Here is a 5,494-nt window from a genome sequence, read left to right as displayed (position 1 = left end):
GTCTTTGGGCCACATCCAGGTTCTTTATCAGTGGCACACATGAAGCAGTTGGCTTTGTTGAACTCTGAAATCATAGGCATGAACTGAACATATGGCTGTCTGACAACTACATAAAAATAAAGAATTTACATTTACTTTGAATTAAATGTCATTACATACCAGACATTTTTAGCATATCCTCAGCCATTTCTTTTCGCAGTTGCTCCATGTGTTTTTGAAAGTTCCATATCAATTTGGGAGGGGATGTTGGGGAAGTTCTGTGCAACTTCCTTGGCCATCTACACCAAGAAATAAAATAGTTTAACCTAATTGTCACATAACAGCTTAATTATTTAAAATATAACTATCAAACCTGCATTACAAAAACCCCGCAGCTGAAGGTGTCCTGCTGCATGGTGTGAATTATTTCCCCTCCTTTCCACTTTATGTCCGCCCAGTCGTCTTTTCCATGGCAGGATCTTCTCATTTTGAAGTATTCTCTTTATGTAAAAAAATATGGAATTATGATTAGTTATAGGCAAATGAATACACGAGCCAAATTTGTATGCTGTTTTCCTTATCACTATAATCTAGTAGTAATTTATTAGTAGAGGTAATTTCCTTCATGACCCATTCTACACAGCCTAAATTATAGGCACTGAACCATTTACAGGACAATAATAAAAGTAGCATATAGGATCCAACCCTATCACAGAGTGAATAAATGTAGAGTGTTTGTAGACTTTAAGAAAAACATTAAGTGACAGTTTCATCAGTACGTGCTTAAAGAAAGTCATATCAGAAAGATGACAGTGCCCACCAAATCTATGACAATAGAGAATGAATTGTAAGCACCAAAGTGTGTTTGTCAAAATAATATCTGAAAATGTCAGTTGTTGAACATAATACCGTAATTTCCGGACTATTAAGCGCACTTGAACATAAGCCGCATCCACTGAATTAAAAAAATATATATTATTTTGAACATAAATAAGCCGCACATGTCTATAAGCCGCATGTGCCTACCGGTACATTGAAACAAATTAACTTTACACAGGCTTTAACGAAACACGGCTTGTAACAAAAAATAAAAAATTAGCAGTAAGCTTTAGTTGTCTTTTTGCACTGAGTCAATTCCTCACGCTGCTGTTTCCAACGTCTTATCATCGACTCATTAAGACCAAGCTCCCGTGCAGCAGCTCTATTTCCTTTTCCAACAGCCAGATCAATCGCCTTCAACTTGAAAGCTACATCATATGCATTTCTCCGTGTCTTTGCCATGATGAGGGTGACAAAATGACTACCGTAATCAGAATGATGGGAAGTTTGAGCGCGCTCGATTTAAATCTAAACAGTAAACAAAAAAGTTGTTTGACCTTAACCCGTTCGGCAATTTCATTGGTCTAATGAAAGCTTCATGCCGCCAAAAAACTGAGCACGTCACAGAATGTGTTTTTTGAAAAAAAAAAAAATGAAAGCGGGAAAGATCCATATATTAGCCGCGTCATTGTTTAAGCCGCGAGGTTGAAAGCCAGGGAAAAAAGTTGCGGCTTATAGTCCGGTACTTCTATTTGCAATATCAATTTATGATATATGCAGTAGAGGAATATTCCATGTACCAACACTACATGTAGGACAGACATAAGACATTCCAACATACAGTATTTTTAAACATTTTTATTTCACCTTTATTCAACCAGGTAAGCCAGTTGAGAACAAGTTCTCATTTACAACTGCGACCTGGCCAAGATAAAGCAAAGCAGTGTGACACAGAGTTACACATGGAATAAATAAACGTAGTCAATAACACAATACAAAAGTCTATATACAGTGTGTGCAAATGAAGTAAGATTAGGGAGGTAAGGCAGTAAATAGGCCGTAGTGGGGAAATAATTACAATTTCGCAAATAAACACTGGAGTGAGATGTGCAGAAGTTGAATGTGCAAGTAGAGATCCTGTGGTGCAAAGGAGTAAAAAAAAAAAGAAAAATATAAATAACCATATGGGGATGAGGTAGTTGGATGGGCTATTTACAGATGGGCTATGTACAGGTGCAATGATCTGTAAGCTGCTTTGATAGCTGATGCTTAAAGATAGTGAGGGAGATATGAGTCTCCAGCTTCAGTGATTTTTGCAATTCGTTCCAGTCATTGGCAGCAGAGAACTGGAAGGAAAGGCAGCCAGAGGAGGAATTGGCTTTGGGGGTGACCAGTGAAATATACCTGCTGGAGCGTGTGCTACGGGTGGGTGCTGCTATGGTGACCAGTGAGCTGAGATAAGGCGGGGCTTTACCTAGCAAGGACTTATAGATGACCTGGAGCCAGTGGGTTTGGCGACGAATATGAAACGAGGGCCAGCCAACGAGAGCATACAGGTCGCAGTGGTGGGTAGTATATGGGGCTTTGGTGATGAAACGGATGGCACTGTGATATCCAACTGGCTGAGTAGAGTGTTGGAGGCTATTTTGTAAATGACATCGCTGAAGTTAAGGATCGGTAGGATAGTCAGTTTTACGAGGGTATGTTTGGCAGCATGAGTGAAGGATGCTTTGTTGCGAAATAAGAAGCCGATTCTAGATTTAATTTTGGATTGGAGATGCTTAATATGAGTCTGGAAGGAGAGCTTACAGTCTAACCAGACACCTAGGTATTTGTAGTTGTCCACATATTCTAAGTCAGAACCGTCCAGAGTAGTGATGCTAGGCGGGCGGGCAGATGCGGGCAGCGATCGGTTGAAGAGCATGCATTTAGTTTTACTTGCATTTAAGAGCAGTTGGAGGCCACGGAAGGAGAGTTGTATGGCATTGAAGCTCGTCTGGAGGTTAGTTAACAGTGTCCAAAGGGCCAGAAGTATACAGAATGGTGTCGTCTGCGTAGAGGTGGATCAGAGAATCACCAGCCGCAAGAGCAACATCATTGATGTATACAGAGAAAAGAGTCGGCCTGAGAATTGAACCCTGTGGCACCCCCATAGAGACTGGCAGAGGTCTGGAGAACAGGCCCTCCCATTTGACACAATGAACTCTGTCAGAGGAGTAGTTGGTGAACCAGGCGAGGCAGTCATTTGAGAAACCAAGGCTGCTGAGTCTGCCGATAAGAATGTGGTGATTGACAGACTCGAAAGCCTTGGCCAAGTCGATGGATACGGCTGCACAGTATTGTCTTTTGTCGATGGCGATTATGATATCGTTTAGGACCTTGAGCGTGGCTGAGGTGCACCCGTGACCAGCTCGGAAACCAGATTGCATAGCGGAGAAGGTACGGTGGGATTCTAAATGGTCGGTGATCTGTTTGTTAACTTGGCTTTCAAAGACCTTAGAAAGGCAGGGTAGGATAGATATAGGTCTGTAACAGTTTGGGTTTAGAGTGTCTCCCCCTTTGAAGAGGGGGATGACTGCGGCAGCTTTCCCATCTTTGGGGATCTCAGACGATACGAAAGAGATTGAACAGGCTAGTAATAGGGGTTGCAACAAGTGCAGTGGATAATTTTATAAAGAGAGGGTCCAGATTGTCTAGCCCGGCTGATTTGTCGGGATCCAGATTTTGCAGCTCTTTCAGAACATCAGCTATCTGGATTTGTGTGAAGGAGAAATGGGGGAGGCTTGGGCAAGTTGCTGTGGGGGGTGCAGAGCTGTTGACCAGGTTAGGGGTAGCCAGGTGAAAAGCAAGGCCAGCCGTAGAAAAATGCTTATTGAAATTCGATAATCGTCGATTTATCAGTGGTGACAGTGTTTCCTAGCCTCAGTGCAGTGGGCAGCTGGGAGGAGGTGCTCTTATTCTCCATGGACTTTACAGTGTCCCAGAACTTTTTGGAGTTTGTGCTGCAGGATGCAAATTTCTGTTTGAAAAAGCTAGCCTTTGCTTTCCTAACTTCCCTGAAAAGTTGCATATCGCGGGGGCTATTCGATGCTAAAGTAGAACGCCACAGGATGTTTTTGTGCTGGTCAAGGGCAGTCAGGTCTGTAGAGAACCAAGGGCTATATCTGTTCCTGGTTCTACATTTTCTGAATGGGGCATGCTTATTTAAGATGGTGAGGAAAGCACTTTTAAAGAATAACCAGGCATCCTCTACTGACGGAATGAGGTCAATATCTTTCCAGGATACCCGGGCCAGGTCGATTAGAAAGGCCTGCTCGCTGAAGTGTTTTAGGGAGCGTTTGACTGATGAAGGGTGGTCGTTTGACCGCGGACCCATTATGGATGCAGGCAATGAGGCAGTAATCGCTGCGATCCTGGTTGAAGACAGCAGAGGTGTATTTAGAGGACAGGTTGGTCAGGATAATATCTATGAGGGTGCCCGAGTTTACGGATTTGGGGTTGTACCTGGTAGGTTCCATGATAATTTGGGTGAGATTGAGGGCATCTAATTTAGATTGTAGGACGGCCGGGGTGTTAAGCATATCCCAGTTTAGGTCACCTAACAGTACACACTGAAGATAGATGGGGGGCAATTAATTCACATATGGTGTCCAGGGCGCAGCTGGGGGTTGAGGGGGGTCTGTAACAAGCGGCAACAGTGAGACATTTCTGGAAAGGTGGATATTTAAAAGTAGAAGCTCAAACTGTTTGGGCACAGACCTGGATAGCATGACAGAACTCTGCAGGCTGTCTCTGCAGTAGATTGCAACTCCACCCCCTTTGGCAGTTCTATCTTGGCGGAAAATGTTATAGTTAGCGATGGAGATTTCAGGGTTTTTGGTGGTTTTCCTAAGCCAGGATTCAGACACGGCTAAGACATCCGGGTTGGCAGAGTGTGCAAAACAAACTTAGGGAGTAGGCTTCTAATGTTAACATGCATGAAACCAAGGCTTTTACGGTTACAGAAGTCAACAAATGAGAGCACCTGGGGAGTGGGTGTGGAGCTAGGCACTGCAGGACCTGGATTAACCTCTACATCACCAGAGGAGAAGTAGGATAAGGGTACGGCTAAATGCTATACGAACTGTACTGGTACAGTGATCGGTAAGCTGCTCTGAAAGCTATTTTGAAGGCGAACCGCAGATGACACAATTATTGCTCATGCTAATGCTGTTCATGACACACATGGACTTTCCAGGGGGTGTATTAATTATGGAAAACGTTTACCATTTAAGAAACAAACCAAGAGTTTCTATCGGACAAATTCAGTTAGGTCCCTCCCCCATTTCGTTTGCTTATGTGTAAGAAATGTTTTGGAACAGATTCAGCTTAATGAATATGCCCCAGCTGGCCTGTAAAACAAAACCCTCATGCAACTAACATTTTACACAAATTATGTCATCTAAAATAAAAAAAATAACCTCTACAGACTTATTTTAGCAAATTAGTCTACACCTAATTTGCATATAAAACATACCTTGTATAATGGGGTGCTTTTCCCCAAAATAAAATCCACATCAGTACTAAAAAGCTGGTTCACCATCATTTGAATCACCCATTTTTGAAAAGTGAACAGGGACTTTACAAAATGACATCCTGAAGATGGTGTGTGAGACACCTGGTAGACTAAAGACAGCCTTAATGAGTGGAGCCAAGA

The sequence above is a fragment of the Salmo salar genome, chromosome 15 (genome assembly GCF_965601325.2).
Source record: "Salmo salar chromosome 15, fSalSal1, whole genome shotgun sequence".
Taxonomy (NCBI): Eukaryota; Metazoa; Chordata; class Actinopteri; order Salmoniformes; family Salmonidae; genus Salmo; species Salmo salar.
The sequence above is the reverse complement of the archived record's forward strand: the minus strand, read 5'-3'. Positions refer to the sequence as shown.